Raw genomic sequence first — 27,342 nt, 5'->3', positions numbered from 1 at the left:
TTTGCTTTATATTCCCTTTCCAAGCAGATAGGCCTGGGTGACATGTACTCAGCATTATAGCCTCACAGTGGCTTGTAGCAAGACTGCTTTCTTTGGCTCCTCAGCCCTCTCAGACAGCAAACAGTGTGTGTGTTAAAATGCTGTTCTTTCTGGGTGGGGGCACCTTTTCCTGCTCTGTATTTCAAGAGCAGTGTTGCACCTTCTTGGTTGATTTAAAGGGTTTAAAGTACTTGCAATGGATTTATCATATTAGTTTTAGGATGCTTCCAGGCTGTCGCTGCTTTTCAGGTGGGATTCAGTCACATGCCAACCAGTTCAGGTTGCACAATTATAGTTGATGCACAACAATCCCACTTCCCCCAAATATCGGACTTCTTGCAACAAGAAAGGTGCTGGGGGAAATGTCTTTGGAAGTGTGGGATATCACTTGCTTTGATGCAGCATTGTCTAGCCTCCCTACGGACAAATCAGGTTGAACGTTAATTAAAAAGCCAAAAACTAATGTCCAAATCAGGATTCTCAAGTTGTCTGGGAGTGTCTGTAGCTGGTTAGTTGATTTAATCCAGGGCTGGGCTCCTATTTTTCTGTTGATGGCCACATTCCCTCAGGCAGCAGCCCTGTGCTGGTACAAAAGTCCACCTGAGGCTTCAGGTTACCCACCTATGATATTATCAATCAGTTTAAATCTGCATATAGGTATAAACAGTATGTTTGAGATGAGATACATATTTTCTTTGTTTTTCGGCTGATGCACACACGTCTCAAATTGGAGACCCCAAAATGGACTTCTGCCACCATCAGTAGCTTTCTCTCATGTCTGATGCACGCTGAATTTGTCACCTGTTCCAGATTAGCTCCAGATTGGTGACTGCTAACTTTAGAAAGCAGACAGGAAGAGGGGGGAATATCATTAAAGATAAACTGCTTTAGCGATTAGCATAGGGAACAATTAACAGGAGGCTTGTTCCCTCCTTGGGAATGAGAGAACAGTTGCAGCTGGGTGTGCAGGATTTTGTTGAAGTCTAGAGATAGCTTTACTTGTTGGCAACGGAAGTCCATTTACATACTGAGGGGCTTCTTTGATGCCTGAACATTAATTCTTAAATTGAAGAGGGTTTGTACTATACCCTTACCATGTCTGTAATATACAATAGATGCTTCTGATTAAATGTACTCCTAATCCACAGATCAATCTAAAAGGTAAACATGTTACAGTGGTACCTCTACTTACGAGCACCTCTGGTGAAGTATCCATCGGGATACACACGTGGCAAACCTGGAAGTATTTTTCCAGGTTTTGCCACATGCACAGAAGCGCAGAACAGGCACCTCCAGTTGTGAAAACCTCGGGGATCCGACCGGAGCTCCAGAATGGATCCCGTCCGCAACCAGAGGTACCACTGTATTGCTACTTCAAAAAAACACCAAGAGGGAAGTTCAAACAGCAGTAATGACTCCTTCTCAGAATCCAGACAGGTTCCTCAGTAGCTTGCCCTTAAAGGCAGTGATTACTAGCCATGGCAGCTATGGTCTCAATCCATAGTTGGAGGCAGCATGTATCTGAAAACAAGTTGCTGAATCACAAGTGGAGATTCAGGTCCTGCTTGCAGACTTCCCAAAGGATTATCTAGGCCCTTACATTAAGGGAACTCCAGAAAGATTTCCATGATTATGAGTCTTAGTCTTTGGGGCTTAAGGTGACATACTGCAAGGAATTATTTTCTCAGAGTGGTTTGGTCCTTTGCATAGCAGAGCGTAAACTCTTGCATTAGGTGCTCAGCAGGTGGACCAGGGACAAAATGGATTTGCTTGCTTTCCCAAGTGACCATCAGGAGGTGGGTGCTGCAGAGAGTGCTTTCCAGTTGCAAGCACCCTGTAGGAGCAGCCCACTGATGTGAAGTGCTGCTTTTGGGCAGGTCTAAAAATGGTCCTTTGTAATGTTACAGGGAAAGTAAAATGCTGCCTCTCGTGAGTTTTCTTTCCAGGATGTGGCAAGTTGTCATTCTTTCCACCCTCACTCTTGTGAGTCAACACCTATGTGAATAGACAACCTGAGTCCTGGGAATGGCCTGCTATTTCTTTCTTTACTTGGGCACTGTCCCTGGAGTCTGTCCAACTGCTAAACTTCCAACTTTTAGTTGAAGCATTAGTCATGTATCCACTTTGGCAGCCCGTCACCTCCCGGATGTTTCTTTAGATGGCCACTTGCCTTGCGACTCTCCAAGGGAGAGGCATAAGAACATAAGAAGAGCCTTGCAGGATTGGATTAATACTCCAGCTGGTCTAACAGCATCCTGTTTCCCACCGTGGCCAACCACATGCATCTGGGAGGCCTGCAGCCAGGGCATGAAGGCAGATCCTTTTCCTATTGTTGCTCCTCAGCAACAAGTGATAGAATGCCTCTGAACTCGAAGGTTCCATATAGCCATCATGGCTAACAGTCATTGATAGATTCACCATTCATGCATTTATTTAACACCCCACCCCTTTCACAACTCCTTAACCTAGTGGCCATCACCAGACAAGGCATCCCTGAGGTCACAGAATAACATTCAGTCCCATCTGAGAATAAAATTTAAAGAAGGAGAATCCAGCTTTCCTATCTGTAATCCCAGTTCCATGTCTTTTGCAAACACATTACTCATCCCCCCCCCCCCGGTCTCTCCAATTCATTGCAAAGTCATTTCAGATTTATGAGGTTTAAACAAATTTGCCTTTTTTATTGCTTTTGTTTTAATTCCAGGACATATTATGCAAATTTAGTATGATTTATGCAATATAGGTTGTGTGTGTGTGTGTGTGTGTGTGTGTGAGAGAGAGAGAGAGAGAGAGAGAGAGAGAGAGAGAGAATAATTTTCTTAGGGGCAACACTTTGTATTTTGAGGTTGCAAACTGAGGGACTGAATTTCTCTAGGCTCCTTTTTGAGTGACTCTGTGTGTGTGCACGCACACTCTTTGCATGCATGCTTTGCACCACAAAATTATTCGCACCTCCCCCTCAAGCCCCCAGCCCTGTCCCATATGCTCAGTCTCATACAGAGTTAATGTGCAGGTATAAAAATAGCTGTTGCACATGCCACTTCAGAGATCCCAGTTAACAGGTGTACAGAGGATGCTTGCTAGTTGAGCTCACCTGTCTGTCAGTGTGTCTTTTTGAAATGCTGGGAGTACAGACATGTGCTTGGGTATAAAGAGCAGTATTGAAGCTGATTCGTCTCAAAATCTGAAACTTGGGGTTGACTTAAAAAATAAATAAATCAAAAAGTGGTTTCTGTAATGCAGCATTACAGAACTACGGACAGTAGACCTTGGACTGGCCTTCTTAGGCAGCCAAAACATAACATCACTGAACCTGATAAATGTGTCAGACTGTCTCCAAGGCCCATTGCAATAATGGGCAAGTTTCTCATTCTCATTGCAGAAAATGGGTGCACGATCCTGCTGCATTCTTACACTTCTGCAATCTCCAGTGATAATAACATTTTGTAGACAACTTTGATTACTTGACATCAAAAGATATTCCTGATGTAAGAGGAGAAAGATTAAAGTCCGGATGATTTGCAAAATACCCAGAGCAAATTTCATTGTGGAGCTGCTTTTATATGCGTAAGTTATAGATCATAGGACAAAAATGTCTTCAGACTAGAAGAAAAAAATAGACTGTAGAGTACTTGCTGTCATTTACCACTATATACACATATATGCCAGCACTTCCCAACCTGGTGCCCTCCAGATGTTTTGGACTACAAGCAGTTCCCATCAGCCCCAGCCAGCACACCCACTGTAGTCTAAAACATGGAGGGCACCGTGTTGACGAAGGCTGATATGTAGGGTGTTACAGTTTTCATTTTATCCTCACAACTTCTCTGCCAAGTTGGTTAAGGTTTGAAAGGCAAGAGTCTCTTGCCTAAGGCTTACCCAGTGAGTGGCCTTTCATAACTCTCATTCTTCATTCAAACCTCACCCATGTTCAGATCTTGCCTCATTGTTTCCCATTTGCACTGCTTGGCTTAAATAAAAGTTGTTTAATTTTATATTCTTTACATTCCCTTGTTTGTAAGAGTTTGGGGATGGGGAGAGAGAAAGGAGGAATGTCATAATTAAACTAAAGTGTGTGGAGAAAGCTTACAAGTGTATATGGAGCAGCATGATACACAAGCATAGAAAACTGAGTCTTATTCTAAGTTAGACCATTGGTGCATCTTGCTCATTGCTGTCTGTTGGACAGTGACAAGAGTTTCCTTACTGCATAGGTTTGGAATCAGTGGCCCATAATATCTGCCAACCCCTTGAGGTCCTGTTGCTTCCTGACATTCTCCATAAACTAATGGTGCTATTTGGGAAAATGTAAGCAATAAGTTGCAACATGATCAAGCTCCATTAGTGCTCTCTTTTTCTAATAACCATTGTGTTCTAAGTTGCTATGGGGTGAGGCATTTGTGGCCCTAGGATCACATTCCCTCCTAGGGGCCATATGGCAGTGGTTAAGCAAGGCCAGAGTCAATAGTAAGCAGAGCAGCAAAACATAGATGTTACCTTTTTACATTAGGTTGGTTTCTACACTTGCACTTGCCTCTCTGTCCTCCAGCCATGCAAGCAGGAAATCTTATCAGAGTTCAAGGACACATTCTAGCCAGGTGAAAACACAGGAGAGTGTGAAGCAAGATAAGTGAGGGCTATGGGACGCAGGTGGCGCTGTGGGTTAAACCACAGAGCCTAGGACTTGCCGATCAGAAGGTTGGCGGTTCGAATCCCTGCAACGGGGTGAGCTCCCGTTGCTCGGTCCCTGCTCCTGCCAACCCAACCTAGCAGTTCAAAAGCACGTCAAAGTGCAAGTAGATAAATAGGTACCGCTCCAGCGGGAAGGTAAACGGCGTTTCCGTGTGCTGCTCTGGTTCGCCAGAAGTGGCTTAGTCATGCTGGCCACATGACCCAGGAGCTGTACACCGGCTCCCTCAGCCAATAAAGCGAGATGAGCGCTGCAACCCCAAAGTCGGTCACGACTGGACCTAATGGTCAGGGGTCCCTTTACCTTTTTATGGCTTGGGAAGAGTCTCAAGGGCCAGATAGACAGGGCTAGAGGGTGCAATTTGGCCTGAGTTTCCCAGCCCTGATTTAGGAACTACAGTACTATGCATCCTGGTGTGTCAGTGCAATCAGATCATGCAATATAATCCTGAAGGTGCAATTTTTAACCCAGACATTGGGCAAACCTTCACAGTTAGTTCTTGTTTTTTCTGTTTTTCCAAGCTTATTATTAGCACTTGCAGCCACATGTGGGATTCACAAAATACTTACAGCTGAGGTCCTAATGAGGGTTAAAAAAAATGAACCACAGGTTTGCAAAGACTGTAAGAGGCCTATGCCGTGAGGCTCTGCTGTTAAGGCAGTCTTGAGGAAAAGTTGTGGGTTGGGGTGTGCGTTGTGTTTTATATTAAGGGGCAATGTTGAGACAATGCTGTGGCTGAAAATGAAAAGAGCAGGTAGGTGGAAGTGAGAGGAACGTAATTAGAAAATCTGGCAGCCACTAGGCAACCTGTTTTAGGGAAGGGAGAAAGAGAGAGGGAGAGAGATAAAAGGATGTAATTAAATTTGTTAGCAAAATAAAGACACACGATGTTTCTTTTGTTGGCTGTAGGGTTTGTTAACCTCCCAAATGTGTGCGCGCGCACTTGTGTGTGTTTAAAGCATCACAGAATGTAGCGACACACATGCACCAACTACCTTCAATGAAGTTGCCTTTTTGAAACCTTGACTTAAAAGACAAGAACATGTTCCCTGTTGTGCTATTCTGTGTAAAGTCTTGTTATGTTCAGAATGATCTAGTGGAACTTTTGTTTTGAATATAAAATAGTAGTTCTGGGGATCACAAAACAATTGAACTTGGCCCAAAATATGTCCCTTAGGAAGTGCATGGCGTGTCCGTTCTTCATTCTTTTGCCATTCCAGAGGCAACAGAAGGCTGTATGTAGGAGGAACTGGGAGCCCTGTCCCTGGGACTTGCAGACCTGACTTTGCCTCCTTCTTAAAAATGGCCTTCTGGCAAAAAAGTTACTGACTAAGGTAAGCAGGCAATTGTTAGGCTTGTTGTAAAATAAGTAAGAGTTGGCAAGCAACCTACATCTCCCACCCAGCCATCATTAGGTAGTTTAGCTTTCTAGAGCAGCAACTGAAAGGGAGAAAGGGCAAAATGCTGTTTGAAAGCAAAATATTGGTTGTGGCTAATAATGAAAATGAATCTGGCAGGCGCCATAATAAAATGTATTGGAGATTTTATCCCACCACCCTCCCAAAAAATTCTCCTGCATAGCTTTAATTAACAAAAGTCACTGTTTTCCCCTTCTCTGGTGTTAACTTATTTATAGGCCAACCTGCATGTTAAAATCAGTAAATAACTTCCTGTGAATGTTTTTAATAAGGATTTTGAAGAGTATCAGACTCTCTGGCACTGTTTTGATATGTTCATGTGGTTTTCATTTAGTGCAAGGACCTGAATTACATAAGCATAGTCAATAAAGCAGGATATAGCAAGCCCTTCTGTTGTCCAGATGTTAGATGGGATAAAAAACAAGAAAGATGAGATAAAAAACAAGAAAAACCCCCAGCAACAAACAAACACAACAACAAAACAGAAATTATGGTGTGGAGTTAACCCCATTTATGCTGAAAAAGAACCAACTTCAGTAATGCCTCCCTCCCTTGTCACCTGGTGGTAATTCTAACAGGAGAAGGGGCCTTAGCACAGTCATAGGGCATCTGCCTGAAACCCTGGTGCTGCCAGTTTGTGAAGACATTACTAGATGGACCAATGGTCTGATTTAATATAAGACAGCTTCCTGTGTTCCTAACTGGCCAAGGGTGACCAACTAAAGAGACTGTTTACAAGCATGTGTAATCATTTGGTTGTAAGCAATTCATGTTTCTGAATAATGCAAACAAATGTAGTGGTCTGAAGATGCTTGGGGATGTTTCCACAGTAGGAAAAATGGTCTTTGTTTGTTTTGCTTTGCTGAGAGATAGAGCTAAAGACTGTATGTGGGGGTTTTCCCCTGCTCATGATGTGTGAGGGATGTGTACACACAGAGTAGAGTTTCGTAGCGGAAAAGCCTGGCATTTGGGACAGTATTCCTCCATGCTGATAACCTGATCAAAATCTTTCTGTGGCAGGGCACTGCCAGGGACACACAGCATGCATTCCAGCACCTCTGTCCAAGTGTAACATGGTTTTGGAAGCCTTTCAAAGAAAAAGGTGTGCAGATGTGTCCTTCATTGCTAGACAGTCACATGATTGATCCAGTGCTGCTTTGAGATATAGGAAGCTCAGTGGACACAATGAGCTGAGCATTTGTGCATCTCGAGTATTTGGAGAGAAGCTGGCAGGTCCCCTTTCCCTCTCAGTGGGAGTTGCACGAAACTCAATGCAAGTTTCTCAGGTGATAATGGGGAAAGCAAAGGGGAGACATAGAAAATCCTAATACTGAAGTACATCAACCAACTCCCAGCTGTCCTAGTGTCATATTTAAGTGCTAAGAAGAAGACATGGGTTTAAACTGTCTTCATCTTAGCTGACTCAGCTCTCTACTCCCCTGCTTCCAGTAGTCTTCTGAAAGACTGAGTCAAGTCTGGGTGGTTATTTCTTTGTTATTATCCTTTCCCCCCCCCCTTATTAAAAAGGCAAGGAATGGGTTAATTAGGTACCACTCAGAGCAATTGGGTGTAACTACCCTGCTTGATCACTATTCAAGACAGAAGCTGAGGCCAGTTTGGATTGTAAACAACAACATCGACCTCTTCCCCCCTACCCCAGAGGGGGGCAGACTAAACTTTATGGCTTGTTGGTATGTTTGTGTGAGGAGGAAGAAAGGAAAGGCCCTACAATCAAGCATGCTGTAAATCATCAGTGTGGTTGGTGCTGGAGGAGGTCCTCCTGGGTGGGGAAGAGAGGTGATGGGGGGGGGGGAGGTGGGAGAATTCTAAGGTAATGAGATGATGAACTTTGGAGAGGGGTTGCTATACAATGGCCACAAGAAAAAAGAGAACTAAAATATAGCAAAAAATAAATAAAAATGAATTAGATAGCTGACATAGCCCTGAGTCAGACATACTCAAGAGAAAGGAATTGTAGTTGGATGGTTAGAGGTTTGCTTGTTTCCTGAACTGGGATGACGCATACAAAAGGCTTCACATTTCCTGCAGAAAGAATCCACATTGTGGAAGGCTTTAGGGGATATTTTTTTAAGGGGGAGGAATGTTTTTTTTTTGGACTGGGTTTATTTGAGCAGTTCGTTCTGAGGTTTGGTTTTGGAGCAATTTTTGCTTTCTGCTGAAGGAGTCTTTCAGGGTTTCTTTTTAGGAACAGTCTGTAACTCAGTGGTCACATCATTTGCAAGGTCTCTAGAACTCATGGGAATCCAATGAAGCTGAATGTTGGAAGACTCTGGACAGATAAAGTATTTTCTCACACAGCACATAGTTAAACTATGGAACTTGCTCCCATAGGAGGAAGTGATGGCCACTGACCTGGATGACTTTAAAAGGGAGTTGGACAAATTCATGGCTACTGGCTATTTTCTGCCTCCACAGTTGGAGGCAGTAATGCTTCTGAATACAAGCTGCTGGAAATTGCAGGAGGACGGGAGTGTTCTCACTTGCAAGTTTCCCACAGGCATATGGTTGGCCATTGTGAGAACACGATGCTAGACAAGATGGGACACTGGCCTGATTCAGCAGCCTCTTCTTATGTCTTTCTGTCCCCAGGTTCAGTCCCCAGCATCTCCAAGTAATGCTGGGTATGTCCTCTGCCTGAAACCCTGGAGAGCTGCTGCCAGTCTCTGCAGACAGTACTAAACTACATGGACCAATGGTCTGACTCAGTATAAGGCAGCTCCCTAGTGCAGTGCTTTAAAAAATAGCAGATTATTTAATTGGGACCTTTATTGCACCATGGCCTATTATGTTATTGTCAGTAAAGTTACTTTGCTTTTGCACACTTGAACATACAGATTAATTTAGAGCTGTTTATTCTATGTTTTCCTCTTCAGGCAGTAAGTTCATAATTTTGATCAGGATTTTTTTTAGGCTTTTAAGGAAAATTAGAGGACCAATTTGCATGCTTACTGAATACGAAGACTCTTCAGTGTTAGGCTGTTGTAAGTGAGATCCATATTTTCAAAGTATAGCCCTGTCTTTTGGAATGCTACCTTGATATATCAAATCAGACTATAGGTCTATATCATTATCTGCCCAATTAGCTGTGATTTGTTTTCTCTGTTAATCGTTTTTAGTATGTATTTTTATTGTTGCAAACTGCTTTGGGATTTCTTTTAATGGAAGAAGTAATTCTAATACATAAATAATATACCAGCCTTCCCCAAAGTGGTGCCCTCCAGATATTGAACGAAAGGTCCCAGCAGCCCCAGCCAGCATGGCCAACAGTCATGACTGGAGTTATAATCCAAAATATCTGCAGGGTACCAGGTTGAGAAAAGCTGATCTGCATGGACTGTCAGTGGTTCTCGGGGGTTTCAGATAGGGGCCTTTCCTAGCTCTGCCTGGAGATGCTGGAGTTTAGAATCCTTGCATTTTTGCATATACTACTTCAAGACTGTTACCAAGTGAATAAGAATCATTCTTGTTTGCTTCCAAGCTTGGATGTGAAATCTCTCAACTGGAGATTTCTAATCAGATTGGCACACTGTTGTTGGATTAAAAACCCAAGGTGGTGGCTGCCTTATTTGGAAGGCTTTGTGTACCAGGTTGGGAATGGGTGGCTTGGTGGGAAGAAGAGAAGACCGCAAGTTCCTGGCTTTATGTGGGGGTCAGACGGTCAGCAAGGATGATAGAAGGCTTGCAGTTGGCTAGGGTCCGCCATCTGGCAATCATAAAACCGGCAATACACATTTTAAAGAGGAGGAATGGCAAGGGAACAAGCTGCAGACAGTTGTCTTAAGATCCCGCCCCTTAAGCAGACACCTTTTTAGAACTCATTTTCTCTTTGCTAGCTGGGGTGTCTGCACTGAGGGTCAAAAGTTCGCACTGTCCAGATATATTCTCTCTCTCTCCCCCTTCCTACCTCTGTGGACAAACTTTTCCCACCCAGCCTGCAAGATAGGAACTGCAATAAGGGGGCAAAAGAATGCAGGCGAATCTGACTTCTCTAAGCCAGCCACTCCTTGTGCTTTTCCTTCCTTCCCACATAGATGACGGCTGGGGTCAGGAAAGATCTGATTGTTAGAAGTAGTTGGAGAACAGACAAATTTCATATGCACCCTGAACATTTTAGAATGCTCTGGTTAGCCAAACTGGTGAAGGCACCCTCCAAAAACAATAAGCTGGCAAGTCCGCCCTTTATCCTTATTGTTTATGGACTGTCCCTCCCTGTTTTGTGTGCAGCCACAAATGTATAAAAGACTGTTCACCTCCCCTCCACAGCGATGTTTCCTGTAAGCCAGGTTTGAAGAATAGGGCCTCCTTTGTGAGGCTGCCACTTCAACCCCATCCAGTGGATTTATGGATTCAATCGGAATACTCTCTGCCCTATAATACTCCTTAATATCAGAATGCAGCATTTCTCTCGCATCTTAACAGTTTAATAAACTACCTGCACAAAGCTGTCCGCCAGAGACTCAACAATTGCACTACAGTGGTACCTCTGGTTACGTACTTAATTCGTTCCAGAGGTCCGTTCTTAACCTGAAACTGTTCTTAACCTGAAGCACCACTTTAGCTAACGGGGCCTCCTGCTGCTGCCGCGGCGCAATTTCTGTTCTCATCCTGAAGCAAAGTTCTTAACCCGAGGTACTATTTCTGGGTTAGCGGAGTCTGTAACCTGAAGGTAACTCGAGGTACCACTGTACTGGCTTCTCAGAATATTGCAAGGTGTGAGGAGGGTTGGGATTTTATAGATTTTGATAATTCTCTTTGTTACCACTTTGGATCCTTGTCTTGCATCCTGCAAGGGCCAAGTTCAGCCAGCAGGCCTCTATATCCAGCTCTCTCAAGCCGCTTTCCCTCCCGTTGCTCCCATCCCTCTGAACAGCTGCTAGTTGCCTCCCAGTCAAGGCAGCCATTTTTCTCAAATGTGTAGACACAAGGTGAGTGCCCAGGAGTAAACTTGGCATTGGGACACCAACAGCTACAAGGGAGAAATACCAGCTGGCAGATAGGGACATTCTGAAAAATTCAGGGATCAAAATCCTGTACTTTGTATCAGATTCTATGCTGGATGCGTGAATCGACAAGAGTGACATTCTGTCCAACCCTTCTGCAAAACAACTTTTTGGGAATTCAGGAAGCTGCCTTATACTGAACTAAAACATTGGTCTGTCTAGCTCAGCATTGTCTACAGTGACTAGCAGCAGTTCTCTAGGTTTTTTCAGAAAGAGGTCTCATTCAGCCCTACCCGGATTGAACCTGGGACCTCCTGGGTGCAAAGCAGATGCTATACCACTGTGCCACACTCACCAGCCTTCTTCATTCCCCCATATTACAGCCAGTCTGTCTTCATGCTTCAGTTACGTATTGTTTTGGGGTTTTTTAAATGCCCTACTCAGGGGAATTGTTCTCCCACACCCCTTTTACATTAGTGTAAGGACAAACCAGCTTCTCAAGCAAAGATAACGTGTAAAGCTGGAATAAAATAACGAGGCTCAAGGTGTGATTATTTTATTGCAGTTGCAACATGCAGTCAAACCCAGGTATATTGGCAATATGTATGTGGTAAACTGTTTTGCTTTGCAGATGCTGCATCTCCAGTGTAACAGTTCCATTCTGGAATGCAGCACTGCACATCTGGTCTGCATTACCGCAGAGCTCTGTCATAAACGCCCAGAGAGCTACCTTGGCTTTTTATGTTGAAATGTTTGTATTACACAAATACCCCGTTGCCAAGCAATCTTTATTAAAAGAGCCAGTTTATGCTCCCTGCATTATAATAGAGAGGTGGGGGGGGGGGTCTCAGAAGGTCATATATGTAACATATCTGCAGCTCAAGTTCCTAGTCTCCAAGGGTGTGAGCTGTAGCTGTACTGGACGAAAGGTGGAAGCCACTTTAGTCTTTGACTGAATTAAACTTTTAAAAATCCCATACCGTTTTTGATAGTTCTGGTTATTTTACTGGAAGGGGTGGGGTGTGAGGAAACACAATGTACAATATTTTAAAAATCAAAATATTCTAAGCTTCTTAGAAATTGCAACTGTTGCCATTCTTCCAGACTAATTTTCCCACCAAGAAAGGGTTGCCATCTTTTCTTTTTACTATCTCTGATACTTTATCTTTAACTGCATTATCATCATCATCATCATCATCATCTTGTGCTGTTTTGGAGAAAATAACTTCATCAGCTAAATGGGAACAGGACCCATAAATACTTAGTAAACTCTACATCAAGAGGACTAGAAAATAACTGGGTTTGCTTGTTTAAGATAAGGATTGTAGTTTAGTGGTAGATCATCTGCTTTGCAAGAAAGCCCCAGGTTCAGTCCCTGACATCCCATGGTAGGGCTGGGAAAGTACTCCTGTTTGAAACCCCAGAGTGCTGCTGTCTGTCATAATACTGAATGATATGGACCAAGGGTCTGACTGTGTAGAAAGGAGCTTGCTATGTTCCTTTGTCTTTTTAAAGAGAAAAATGTGAAGACACTAGGACTGGCAGCCTATATCCTGGTATTGTCCCATTGGACTCGGTAGGGTGGACCTATGGTTAGTCCTACTCTGAGAAGACACATAGAAATTAATGTGCATGACTAACTTATGCCCATTAATTTCAGTGAGTCTACTCTGAATAGAACTTCGTTTACTATAACTCAGTGGGATTTTCTTATTGACCATTTTACAAGACCATCTTGGCCTATCTCCCCACAAAAAGGAGAGAAAGTAGCTACTATATATAGTGGGATATAGTCAATGTTTGTCCCCCTCAGAGTTAGACACACTGATGCTAAGGACAAACTTAGGTCCATTTATTTCAGTGGGTCCATTCTAAGATGATCTTAGCTGGATCTAGCCCATTGCTTGTTTTGCTGTGGGGTTGATTTTTTATTTTAAACATAGTTTGGGATCATGGACCAGAACTTTTTGAACCTTCTCTGAAAAATTCACAGTTCTAAGTTGATTTTCATTATGACATTGGCTTATCCCCTTAATGACATACTATGGCTTTGCATTACGTGCAAACCAGGCCTCCACAAAATAGTGATTCATTTAGAATTCTGGAGGAAGCCATGATAATTTCCTAAATGAGTATAAACTTATACAGGTTTGTAGTGCAGATACTCCCTGCTGCTTCTCCTCCCCCACTTCAGTGAGAGCCAAGGTAGAGATTTTGGGAGAACTATCTTGTGTGCTTACATTATCAGTTCCTTAAGCCTAGAGATAAATATTTTGCTCTTTCAGCTGCTTTCTTTTCTTTTTAAAGTAAAGGGCGTTTCTCACACCACTGCAGAATCTTAGCAAGAGGCATCAAAGCTTGTATGGCAGGAAAAGGAAGAAGGCTGGTGGCTGGCTAAGCTTTTTTAGCATTGTGTCAGTCGCAACTGTCTATCGGAAACCACAAAAAAAGAAGCTGTGCCTTAATCTGTGTAGACCTGCAGTCACAACATGCCTTGTGCTTGTCCAAGAGGCCACTTCCTATCCAGCAGTATCCTTCTGTCCTCCCGAATGGCTACTTCCTCTTTTCAACTTCACTGGTGCAGTTCTGCTTCCGCCCCGAAGCATGTTGCTCCTCTGCTGTGCAGTCGGGACTTTCAAGCTTGGCAGCTCCTTTGCTTGCAGAAGTGAGGTCCTCTTAGGTCACAGCGTAAAGTGCATTTGCATGGGTTTGGCAAGGTGGAAGGAACGCCAATGCATCAAACCCAGTTGGCAAGAGGCCCTCTGGACGCTGTTTTAATTAGAAGCACCGTGAAAACTCCCTTTTGTGGTTTCACTTCTCAGGGCCAGAGTTGTGGGAAATGTTTTCTCCAGGTTCCAGCTACCCTGGCTCTTTCAGGTGCATGTTCTGGCTCTTCAGATCCAAGTGAGCCTAGGTGGGGAAGGAACAAGCAAGATAGCTCAGCCTTCCAGGTGTACCTGCCTCTGCCTGTGTTCCAAAAGAGGGCATGGTTGGGTAGGGAGCGTAGGTGCGGCCTAGATTTGGTACAAGAAGACATGTGTACTGAAATTCTCTGGCCTGTGGTTACAAAGCACATACACACACTTGCTAAGGAGTCAGGCAGACAAGGAAGCATAAGAACAGGCCAAAACCTGATATTCTCCTACATCCTGTTTTCACAGTGGCCAACCATATGAGCTCTGGTAGATCAGGTTAAAGGCCCATCTAGTCCAGCACTCAATTCTCACAGTGGCCAACCAGATTGCCTATGGGAAACCTGCAAGCAGGACCTTAGTGCAACAGCATTCTCCCCACTTGTGATTCCCAGCAACTGGTATTCAGGGGCATTTGCTGTCTATAACAGTGGAAGCAGAACATAGCAATAGCCAATATCCGCAGGGCCACAGTTTCACCATTTGCCTGCTTTTGAAACATCCCTGACCCGGTGTGCTCACTGTCTACAATCCATCACAAACAACAGAGGAAAATCAAATGAAGGCAGGTTAAAAATGGGGAACAATATACCTTCAAAGAGGGGGGAGTGTTCCTGAGTAGCGTCATCTTGTTATTCTCACTGCTATTGGTCTAAAGTGCCCTAGTGCTTAGGAGGAGGAGGAAAGTCAAGCAGCAGCTGCTTCTTCGTACTCACTTGGAAAGGGCAGGCGAACCGGCAAGGAGGATTTAGGAGCCTCCGGAGGGCAGGCAGGGGGTTAGCTGTGGGCTCCAGTAGATGCCTGATGATGCCAGTCCCTGGTTCACCTTCTTGTGGTGAATTTTATTTCCTGTCCCTCTGACTCTTTTGACCATCTGCCCCCAATAGGCATACATTCCCCCCTTCCAGGTTCAGTTCTCCCACCCATGCCACTTCCACCACCCCCTCTCACTCATTAGTTCAGCTCCATTTTAAGCTTCTTCCTGGGAAGACTGCCAGAAGGTGCATGAGCAGACAGATATGCTTCAAGCACAGTAGATGGACTTTGCGATGAGATTGTGTGTGTGTGTGTGGATTTGGAATGGCCAGGATCCAGGTTTCCAAGAGCCCACCTGCATCCTCAGTGCTGCATGGCAAATTGCTTTTGAGACTTGCTGCATAATCCTTTGTATACTTGGTTGCAAGTCTCACCATTTTCAACAAAGATTTGCTCCCTTAGTGTTTCAGGGCTGCAAATAAAGAGGTACCATTGTGTCGGGAAGGTAAACAGCGTTTCCTTGCACTCTGGTACTCAACACGGTGTCCCGTTGCACCAGAAGCGGTTTAGTCATGCTGGCCACATAACCCGGAAAGCTGTCTGTGTACAAACGCCAGCTCCCTTGGCCTGAAGCGATATGAGCACTGTACCCCATAGTCACCTTTGACTGGACTTAACCATCCAGGGGTACTTTACCTTTACCTTTTTTCACCTAGTTTGCATGCGTTTGTCTCATGAAGTTCTGTTTTGTAATTTGGGTTATATAGATAAAATTAAATAAAAATACATTTTATAAAAATAGATTAGTCTTCTGACTTCCTTAAACACACACACACACACACACACACACACACACACACACACACACACACAGTGTGGCCAATGTGGCTACTGTAGGCAGTAAGATTCTTGTCAAAGATTACAGTCTGTCAGTGGCATTTGTGGTGAAGAAGCACTATATTATAGTTGCACCCTTAAAAAACTGTGAGCATCTGTGTCTCATCCAGTGGGTTCCTTTCTCTTTAAAACATAAAGAGGAAGTAAAGATGCCTACTGGGGTTATTTTTCCCAGCACCCCTGCATGACAACTGGGCTGAGCCCTGCTTCTCTCAGGGCTATTTAACAGCCCCATTGATATTCAAAGTGCATGGCTCCATTTGACTGATCTGGGCCAAAAGACCCACTGATGGTTCTTCCTCACAAGAAAAAGACAAGCTGATTCCTGCTCTTCACAACATTGCACATTCTCTTTATTTTTCAAAACCAAGCCAGGTGACTTCCTGATTCCTTTCTGATGTTGGGCTTGAAGGTTGCTGTTATTCAAAACTTCTCCCCTTCTTCCTTTGCAAGACAACAGGCTATTGATGGCTTGAATTGGTCAAAAACCAAATCATCCCGTCTCCTGTGATACATATAACTAAATGGTTCTATAGCCAGAAGGCTAAGTGTTGCACCTCCCTTTTCTCCTTATTATGTTGTTAATAAAACCTTGAAAGTGTGATACCTTCTCATTTCTCAGTACCACTGTCTTGCCACAGAGATATTAATTCATTCATGCCTAGTGTTATCAGTGCTGATAATAAGATGAAAGCATAGGGTTTCCAGGACTGCTTTGTTTCAAAGCATGGATATGACTGGTCTCCACAGTATGACGGAGCTCTTCCAAAACCTAGCTAATTAAATGATATCATTGTGGCACCCAAACTCAATTTTGCTAAATCCTTCTCCCCAATATGAACTGGTATGAATTTTCTTAGTGGCTGCCACATGATCCACATGTAGATGCATTTCTTTGTGCTCTTGCTTTCCTTACATCCCTCAAATTTTAGTTTACAGTAAAACTTGGGAGCTGAGATAAAGCAGAAACCATAGGTACATAGGAAGCTGCCTTATAATTAGTCAAGCCACTGGTCCATCTAGCTCAGTATTGTCTGGAATGATTTGTAGCTGATCTCCAGAGTTTTAGGCAGGGGACATTCCCAGCTCTTCCTGAATATGCTGGAGTTTGAACCACACACCTTATGCATACAAAGCTGACGCTACCATTGAGCTACGTTGTGAGTTGTGGGTAATGTATGCTTTCTAATGCTGCAAAGAAAAATAATGTGAGTAGAGGAACGTTGCATTTATTATGCCACGAGATCTTGTGCAGCCTTACAGTAGTTTTTGAAATGTGGGACCGTCAACACCAGAATCATTGCTTGATTTGCTGCTGGAATTGTGCCGCATTAGGGGTGCATTTTAAAATACCTCAGTGTGAAATAACATGCTTATAAAGTAGCGTGTGTGATAAGCATGCATAAGAAATACATAAACTCTGTGTGTGGGGGGGGGGGGACATGTTGACTGGAATTAAAAAGCAGAATGTGCTTTCAACCCATTCCCTGTGCAGACTGTTAAGGAGTATAAATTAAGAGCCAGGGAAGGAAGGGGTATAGCTTATCCAGTGGAGTTGCCTATCGGTGTTCATGTGCAGAATTAGGTCCCATTTCATATGAGTACAGATTGAAATGATACCAGTTTTTAGCCAGAGTCCAGTTGCTCACGACAGAGTCCCTGAGATAGCCTTTCAGCAGAGAACAAAGTGTTCATCCCTTGACGCATGTCCCAGAAACCTCAAAAAGAAAGAAAAGGGGGTGGGGGACAAAATCCAGAATCCTTACTTGAGCACTACACTTTTCCATCTATTCCGCAGGGTGCTTCTATCACTCAAACCGTCCCTTCTGCCCATCAAATGCTCTCATCCTGCCCCGCCATTGTAAAACACCCCCAGAGTTCAAAAGGTCATAGCCTTTGCATGCCCTCCCCTACCTGCTTTTATTACTTTCCGTTGCCTTCTCATGACTTGGCATTTCATTACCATCAGCAGCTCTTGCCGAGGTATCAGACAGGTCAGGGATGGGCACTGTGTGTTTTCTCTCTCTTTTACAACATTCTCTGGTGTCTTTCTCAAGATCCCTTTATTTCTTCAACGGCTGGACAGAGAGTATAAATAACTCCCCAACCTTTAACACGTTTGCTGGTTACTTAAGAGAGAGAGAGGCTTGTTTGCTTAAGTGCTTGACAACTAAGAAGATTCCCCCCCCTTTAAAAGAAAAGAAAGAGGGAGGTGCACATCTCCTGAAACCTATTGTTGTGGGATTTTAAAAGTCTCTTGTCTCTAATAAAACAAAGGAGAGCGAAGGAGGGCACCAAGGGAAGAAGGGATTTTATCTCCTATCCAGCCAAAACCTTCCCAAAATGGGGTTCTTCACTATAAGCTGCTTCTCTTTCAAATATAATAAGAACAGTACAGAAGCAACATTAAAGCAGATTTGATTTTAAAATGTAGGTCAAACTGCAGCAACTCAGTTTGGGGTGTGTGCATGTGTGTGCACATATTATTATTACGTATTTTTAAATCTGCATAAAGTTTAAGTATTTAAATATATTTTTGGCCTGCTTCACATCATCAGTAGCCTGCTGGGTCCTAACAGAGCCGACATGTGCAGTGGGGAAGCTCTCAGCTTTGTGCAGAAGGGCAGTCACAATTAAAATGGAACCACAATGGTTATGAATTCTAAGAAAAACACATAGCCAAAATTTATTTTAAATGATCCATGGGGGTGCCCTGAAAGAGGTTATGGCACCATAATGACTGGTGCACTCTTTCTTTTGCTTAGGCTTTTGTGAATCAACTCCCACGCCGTCAGTGGGCTGTAGTACCTTGTGCTGCAACAAATTTGTTGTTTTTACAGGTGCTGCAAGAGCTCCCATTGTTATTGTCATTTCAAACTGAAATGACTGCACTTCTGGAATTAAATGAGATTGAGATTTTATGCGTGTGTGAGAAAAAAGGAAAAGGGAGTCATGCCAGTTATGATTAAAAGTCAGGAGATTGACAAAAACAAAGAAAATGGCAGTATGATGCAAAACCATGGTTTTTCTATACTATGTATTGAAACTATACTGTACAGTGGTACCTCGGGTTACAGATACTTCAGGTTACAGACGCTTCAGGTTACAGACTCCACTAACCCAGAAATAGTACCTCAGGTTAAGAACTTTGCTTCAGGGTGGGAACAGAAACCGTGTGGCGGCGGTGCAGCGGGAGGCCCCATTAACTAAAGTGGTACCTCAGGTTAAGAACAGCTTCAGGTTAAGAACAGACCTCCAGAACGAATTAAGTTCTTAACCAGAGGTACCACTGTACTTTGTATTTTTCGTATTTTATTATTAGGCAGTGTTGGGGTTTCTTAATTGGTGGTTGTAAGCTGCTTTGTGGGAAAAATTTCTCAAAAAGCAGACTATGCATTTTTTAGCAAGTAAAAAATGTTGCTTATTACAAACAAGTTTGACCAGTATATATTTATTTGTGTTTCATGATATGAATGCTAGCCATGATCCAGAGTTCATCATTTGTGTGTTTGATGCGAGAGACTACTGAAAGGAAAAGTTTGAGCAGCCTTATGCTAATTCCCTAAACTGCTTTTTTAAATTCAAAGAGTTTATTTTTAAAAAACACAGTGTGCGTTTCAGGTGAACTGCTGAAAGGGAAATTCACAGAATAACTCTGGTGTGCAAGTAGATGCCATGCACACATGCGTATTGATCTTTGACTCCATTTAACTGAGTGCCAATAAGCAGGTAGGGTCCAATGTTAGCCTTACTTAGAGTAGACCCACTAAAATTAATGGACCTAAGTAATGCCTGTTAATTTTAATGGATGGTTTTCAGTGGGTTTGCTCTGAGTAGAACTGATAATGTATACAGCCACATACCTATGGCATTTGTGCTGCTTTTGTTGTTAAATCCTGGACAGTTTGCATAACTCAACATCTCTCTCTCTCTTTTCTTTTCTCTCCCCCTTCATCTCCATCTGGTCGTGGTGCCACCTGTCTCTTCCTGTGCTGAATGTTGTACAGGTAAGTAATGCCGTACTCCTTACTCAGCGTCTGCTGTATTAATTTTGCTGCTACCTCTTTGATGAATGTGTCCCACTTCTTGACTTGGAATAATGTACCGTATTTTTTGCTATATAAGACTCACTTTTCCCCTCCTAAAAAGTAAGGGGAAATGTGTGTGCGTCTTATGGAGCGAATGCAGGCTGTGCAGCTATCCCAGAAGCCAGAACAGCAAGAGGGATTGCTGCTTTCACTGCGTAGTGATCCCTCTTGCTGTTCTGGCTTCTGAGATTCAGAATATTTTGTTTTCTTCTTTTCCTCCTCCAAAAACTAGGTGCGTCTTGTGGTCTGGTGCGTCTTATAGAGCGAAAAATATGGTATTTCAGCCTCTGAGTGACCTTTGGAGGATGTGCTTGAGCAGTTTTGCTAAGTGGTAGATGAGGATGGTGTGACATCTCAAGAGGGACTAACTGGCAGCTTTGCCAGTACTGCTGCTTCCTTATGGATATGTGCTAAAAATCAAATGCTCACTAAGGCATCTGAATGCCACAGCAATATAATATATTTTGCCCCTTGTTGTCACTTTGTTCTGGTTTCTTGTGAGCAAATCTTCAATATGCCTTGCTGCTTCTTTTTTAAATAGTAAAGGCAGTCAAGTATCTTTCAAATAGGCCAGCTGCATATTGTTCGAGTGCATGTGTGTTTGTAGTGGGCTGAGGTGCAGTTTGTTATGCAGTTTCCAGAACAATTCTCTCCCCCCCCCCCACTTTACTCTGACCATTTTAAAAAAAAATGGTGTGGCACATAGTTAATTTAGTTTGGCCTCCAGTTCTAAATATTTGCACTGAGGCAACACCAACATGACACCCTATTTTTGTGAAGCTGCCCCAAGATTATAACCAGTTGACCCTTGTGGGAAAACTTTCAGTGTTTGCAATGGTGTGAATGTTTAAAATACTGGTGGTCAGATTGGAATGATAGCACAAGCACCCTGCTATGCCTCTGACTGTGACTGTGACTGGCGAGACAGAATCGAGCATTTGGAGGTCTATGAAACAAGGGTACACACTCAGCATTCCTTACTGCTCCCTTTGCCCATTGAAAATGATAATTGAAATTTTACACCCACCCACACATACAAAATTATTTATTGTAACCCACTCATGGTGCTTATGGTGTGACATACAAACGTAATAAGTAAATAAAATACAATTGGGGAGGTGCACTACACATCTGGAATTGGGCGATAAATATTTCAGATGAGAGAATTAAGAGAGATTGTGGCTTCCAGGATAAGTTTGTGTGAGAGAGTGGCCTTTCATAAGCAAGACAGTTATGCACAATACTGTACTCCGAAATCCATGTTAGGTGCCCAGATACTCCTTTCCATAATATTACTTGTTCGGTCAGGGATGGGGAACCTGCAGCCCTTCTAGTGCTGTTTCCCTTGTGTTGCATTTTGTGGGAGGGGCATGTCCATTTGTGCTCTGTGAAGCAGACATGAGGGGGAACCTCAGGCCCTGTAGATATTGTTGAGGACTCCAAACTCCTATCAGCAGTATCCATCATTGTAAGTGGTCATGGATGATGGGTATTGTAGCTCAGAAACAACTGGAGGAACACTGGCTCCCTGTTGCCTGTGTTGGAGCATAGGGACAAAATAACAGTGTTCACCACCACCAGAGAAATAGCATGAATGAGCGGTTAAATAGCCAGCCCACATGAAGCTGTTTTTCACACCTGTCTCCTAGTATCAGATCTGGCACCTTTTGCATAAAATCTCACACCCTTTACACAGATTACTGTGTCCCTCAGGCTTTCAGAGTGACAGACATTCCCGTTCTCGATGTCACTTGGGCAGTTAGATCCCCCTGTAAGCATTGTGACATTTTAGTTGGCTGTGCTGTCACCCCTTTGCTGCTTTTGGGGATGCCCTGCATCAGATCCCAGCCATTATTATTTTTAAAAGTGTTGTTTTCAATGTTCCATTGTTCTTGTTGTGAGGAGATCAGAAGGGCTCAAACTATATTATTCAATTTTCAAGTATTATTATATGAATGATGGGCATCAGTTTTATTATGCTTATTTTTGTGTTGCGGACCTGTCAGAAGTTTTAATTCAGGTCCACATTGTAGTGCATCAACATCTGGAGGGCCACAGGTTCCTCAACCGTGATCTTAGAAGGATCAAGATACATTCAAGTGATGGGAAACATCACTCTCACTGTCAGTCAGAGCAGATAATTCTGGACTAGATGAATGAATGAATCCTGTTATAAGGCCGTTTCTTATGGAAATCTTTGGACCAGAGCTGGATATTGTGGTTTGTCAACATCTGGCAGGTCTACACAGTGGCTGCAGATGTGGCTGAGGAGAACTAGCTATTTGTCAGTTTGGTAAAGGGATGGGAGAAGTGTATAAACGATTAAATGAGATGAGGAGATTGCTTCCCAGCAAAGCCTGTTTTTGCTAATGAAGAAATAGCTGCTTATCAGTCAGAAGGAGGTCTTTGAAAGCTTGTTCAAGGGTTAAAGTTACAGGCTGGAGTGCTCTTTACAGTCCTCTTAAGCATAAGGACTTCTTTGGAATGTGTGAAAGAGGCAAGTGATGTTGGAGATAAGAATGAACTCTGAACTGCCTTACTATGCTGCAATCCAGTTTGTGCATTAATGTCCCACAACAGAAAGAGCAGAATAAATTTCCCACACACTTGCGCTCTTTTTTTTAAAAAAAAGTATGAGGAAATCGCTTGGTTATTAAGATCCTTGAGAATAAATGAATATTACACAGGCTTCTGAAGTGGAATAAAATAATTAAGTGGTGTTCTACAGTGGATAATAAATAATTAAGCCTGGCTCGTGTTTTAACTGGAAGGTGTGTTCAGGCTAATTTAGTCAAATGTGACTGTTTTGAATAGTTATTTCATTTATTTACACCAGCGGAATGGTAGATAGATAGCGAAAGCTCTTTGTGCAAAGCATTTTGCATTGATGTAGCTAAATCAGTGCTAGTTATAAAGTATGTGCATTCTGACACCACATTATCAGGGAACAGTTTCAGGGAACTGGAGACTCAGAAATGAGGTGAAAAAGAGCAGTGCACCAATTGGCACTCAATGGGGTGGGCACTTTTGTGGGAGGCAAAATCCCCATTGCAACTACAACAGGGGTCAGTAAGGTTTATCTTGCTTGGGCTGGATCAGTCCCGCGGAGATCCCTCCGTGGGCCAGATCACGTGTGAGTGCCTGTGGTTTTTGGCATCTGTGCGTGCGCAGACGCGATTTCCGGCACCATGGAAGTGAGTTCCTGCACCTCGCTGCAGTGGTTTAGCGCAGCGCAGCACATGAGCGGGCAACTCGATTCTGGGGCGGCTTGTGGGCCGGTCAAATGACCTCCGTGGACTGCTTCTGGCCCATGGGCCTTAGGTTGCTGACCCCTGAACTACAGTGTGCGATCTGACAAGTATGGGAAGGAAGAGGTGTTTAGGCTGGGTTGTGGGGTCAGGTCAACATCATCTTCCTTGGGTGGGCATTCACTAACAGATTCTCTACCCCTCCACCGTATACATGCCTGTATTCTGAAAGGTTGTTCAGGGTCTGATTAGCAAAACCAAGGGCCAGGGTAAGAAGCTAGGTAAGAGGAATTGTAAGTGGTTCCTGCCATTCCCAAGCTTACGATGCTCCCAAAGCTGTCACCTAAGATACCGCTTGTGGAAAAGATCCATTTACCTACCGTGGACCCTTTTATTTCTCTCTTAGTGACCACCCACTTTTTGTGGGGAAGGGCCATGCAATTGTAAATGTCAGAGAGAAGCTTGCATTAACTTACCACTCACTTATTTGTACCACCAGCCCTACAAAATGTGCCTGTCACATGCTTACAAGTTGCACCCCCTAAAACATAGTTATGCTGTTGTCAAGGTAACCAGTTTTTTTTTAAAATGCTAATCTTACTTTGGTTGGTAATGCAGTTCTGCTAGGGATATCAGGCACAATTAAAATAAAATAAAATAAAATAAAGGCGAGTGCTTAGTTTTATTCCTCGACCCATTCAAATGTTTGAATAGCTTATGAATGGTCTGAATTTTATGAGGTGTTTGAAGTGCAGGTTTTGTGTGTGCATGTAATACACAAGTTGGGAAGGTAAGTGTGCAAATTCTACTTCCCAATTTATGTATTTTGTAATGAAGAACCCACCACCAACACCCACCCTCACCCTCTTGAGCCACACTTCAGACACCAAGTAGTGCACGTGATTTTCTGCAAAGATAATCTCAAAGGAGAAGTGGGAGGAAGTAATGTTTAAAATGGATCCAAAGTTTCTTTTCTGTTGCAAGTTATTTAATTTAGCACCACAGCCTGCAATCTTGCAGCTCCCTTCTGGTATAACCCTTTTTCTTCAAGGTGTCTGGACAGTGACAGTGATGTATAAATGTCAAGGAAAGCTGTTCTTTTATTTCCGCACTTGCATCAATATGATGCCAACTCAAATAAGGACAGGGAGTGCAAATTGTTAAGCTACTGCTGCATGGAAGGTGACGACTTCTCCTTCTAGTGTTGCAGCACCATATGTTTGGATGACCCTAGTGCACACATGTTCCCATAGTCCAGGGCCCACTGGTAAATTCCAGATAGTGGGATTCTAATTTAGCAAAACATGCAAATCTTTGAAAACGCAGCGAGGTTTTTAGGACTAAATTACTGTACTAAGTGCCAAGACCTCAGCCCCCCAAAGGGTCTTACATATCACATAGATATGGAACCTGATTTCTGCCCCATGTTGTCAAGTCCTCGGGGACAGAGATGACAATCTGTGGTGGAACATCTGATAGGATGCATCTTTAGGTCAAGGGAGGAGTTTGTCATAGAGGAGAATTCTGTGGACCACTGCTTAGCTTGAATGGACCATTTCAACTCCCTGTTCCAGTACTCATGGAGGTATGATATCTGTCTGTGAATCACCAATACAAGCAGGCACTATGACAGAACAATTAATATGCCACCGAGAATCCCACCCCCCAAGTAAAATAGAGCAAAACAGAGCCCTTTTAATTTTAACGCCCCATTAATATTGTTAATCTCTTATGCAGTATGTTAAAAACTCCTGGAATCATCATCATCCTTTCCAAGAAGAAGGCCCCAGAACGCCTCTCCCTCTGTGCGTGTATCCAATTAGCAAACTGAGCCTGGCACCCAGAATCTTCTTCATTGACAATAGAGCAAGCACAGCTATCGAAGAAGTTTTATCACCCACTAGTGTATGCAGACCCATAAAAAATTCCAGTCCCTGAAACGGGGGGGGGGGGGGGCCAAGGCACAGTAGGCTTGGTTGGAGGGATTCAAGGAGGGGGCAAGGGTCACAGGTCAGGACCTTTCTACAGGATGAACAGAAGCGGCTTTGACTCGTTAGTGAAATGACCGTAATGGATGATGGGCTTAAAAAACAAGGTCTCTTGGGAGGGTAGAGAAGGCAAGAAACATAGAATCCCAAAGTGCCAGTATTTTAAGAAACCCCCCCTTTTTTTTTCTTTTTTCATAAATAATGCTGATGTTCCAAGATTCACATGCATATGTGGTGTTGTGGACAGACAGAGTGTAGGGTTTGTAGTGTTCATGATTAACCACAAATAATTATTTTTTCCGCTTAAAATGACCCCAAGGCAGCTTTATAGAAAAAAATAGGCTCAAGTAACTCTGTCAACCCCAGTACAAATTGAGGGCCATTTCACATGATCATCTTTGAAGTAGAAGCAGGGAGCATTTTCCTTTGGGTATTCACATGTTAAAGCAGTCCTGTGAAACGACTCCTTGTGATAAAACTGCTAGCCTGGGGTGAGGGTGGAGAAAGGCTTGAGGGAAGGTTTTGTGTGTGTTTCTTTTTCTTTTAAATAATGTATAATAACTTTTGTGTTATGAATACAGCTTTGCACTTTCTTTTTAAAATAAACTTTTACTTTCTTTGTGAATAAACAACATATTGTGCTGATCACCTCAATAAATGTTGTCTTGAATTCACCCTGCTCTTTTCTGAGTTAGTTTGAAGAACAATACATGCACATATTATAGGTTCCACAGAATCTTTGGTCTGCCACAGCCTAAGATGCAGGGAAAGAATGTTAGATAGGAATGGCAAAAAAGTGTAAGAGGGTTGTGCTTTTTTTCTAGCCACTAATGCTGGAAATCTTGTTGCTAGTCAGCTAAAATACCTAGACCACAGAGAGCTAGTCACATGTGAGTGTTTTATTACCATAGAATTAGCTACCTTTTAAAAAAATTAAATAGGCACTGCACTCCTTCTCTCTTTTTAATTTGTTCAAAGCCATACAAGGCCTTTTCATCTTACCTGCTGAGTGTACATTTTGCTGTGCGTACCACAGCTGCCTGGTCATAGAAGGGAACCTTGAGAAAGGAGACTGTGTAGAGCTCTTTTCAAGGTTGCTTAATGATGTATTTCAAATACGAATGTGAAAAGGTGGTGGTGGGGAAAGTGAGAATGAACAGCACTTAGGATGGGCCACCCACCCCAATATGGTTGGGGAGAGGAGAATCGGTAAAAAGTGAGGTTTCAAATGCCACCCACAGCTGAGTCTCTCTGACCCCGGAAGGAAATGTATAACACCTTCTTCTCCTTCTTCTCCTTCTTCTCTATCTCTGTGTCTGTTTTGTTTTTGTTTTTTTGCCTGTAGCTGTTTCATTGTGGAGGAGGGAGGTAACTTAGAAGTGAATTTAGAGAACCTGGTGATCATTCCTCTGCCCTTTCCCATGAGAATGGTATTACAGTATAAGAAGCAGGAGAGGAGGAAGTGGGGGGAGGGGGAGAGGGAGGGAGAATAAATATGAATGATAAGAGATGGGCTGGAAGTGTTGCCTGATGGGCAGCACCCTTTCAGGTTTCTCTATCTCTCTGAGCTTGCATTAATTTTTAATCACTTCCTCCAGCTGGTATGTAACAATCGTCTTTAGGTTGACTTTGTGCACTGGCTCCTGCGTTTGCTGGGTTTTTGTTTTTTGCCTGCAAGCTGAGTAGGACTGGGTCTCTAAAATTAAAATGGGATGAGACCTTAACTTTTGGGTGAGATCCTGGCCTTGTGACACCAGTGTAAAAACAGATACCTTTTGCTTGGCTGGTCTCTCCCCAACCCCCCTACCCCCCTTCACAAAACACCAGCTCCAGCCTCCTTGTGCTTCTAAGATTAATTTTCACATCTGGGCTGCAGATGCAAAGGCGAGGATCCGTTGTGGATAATTATGGAGTTGACGTCCTCTTCTCAAGCAGCTGCTGGCATTTTTATACATGGCGTGTCTGTTGCAGTTTCACCCGTAGGTTTAGGGGATTTGATTTGTACATCATCTCTCTAGTCGCATAAATATTTGGGAGGATGTGTAATGTACCTAGCCTCTGTTTTTGTTTTTGAACCATCTAGTCCAGCATGGATCAGGCCAAAAGCCCATGTAATCCAGCATTCTGCTGTCACAGTGGCCAATCAGATTCCCCAGTAGAAGCCTTCAAACAGGACCTGAGTGTGACATCGCTCTCCCTACTTGTGACTCTTAGCAACTGGCATTCAGAGGCATACTGCCTCTGATAGTGGAGGTAGCACACACAATCTTGGTTAGTAGCCATTGATAGCCTTATTCCTTGTTAAATTGCCTAATAGCCATTCAAGTCGGTGGCCATCACTATGT

The 27,342-nt window shown here is 43.3% G+C and overlaps 1 protein-coding gene and 1 long non-coding RNA gene across 5 annotated transcripts in view; one reads left to right on the top strand and one right to left on the bottom strand.

Moving 5' to 3' along the window:
* Positions 1 to 27,342, top strand: part of SKI (SKI proto-oncogene) — a 148,665-nt gene that overhangs the window by 44,563 nt on the left and 76,760 nt on the right. The window lies entirely within an intron of this gene.
* LOC308591196 lies at positions 20,450 to 26,411 on the bottom strand. The gene is made up of 2 exons (XR_014010049.1): positions 25,647 to 26,411; positions 20,450 to 24,607 (listed from the first exon to the last, which is right to left on the bottom strand). It is a non-coding gene; the product is annotated as an uncharacterized lncRNA (long non-coding RNA).

Source organism: Podarcis bocagei (genome assembly GCF_964188305.1).
Source record: "Podarcis bocagei genome assembly, chromosome: 7".
NCBI lineage: Eukaryota > Metazoa > Chordata > Lepidosauria > Squamata > Lacertidae > Podarcis > Podarcis bocagei.
This window is presented reverse-complemented; position numbering and strand designations above follow the sequence as displayed.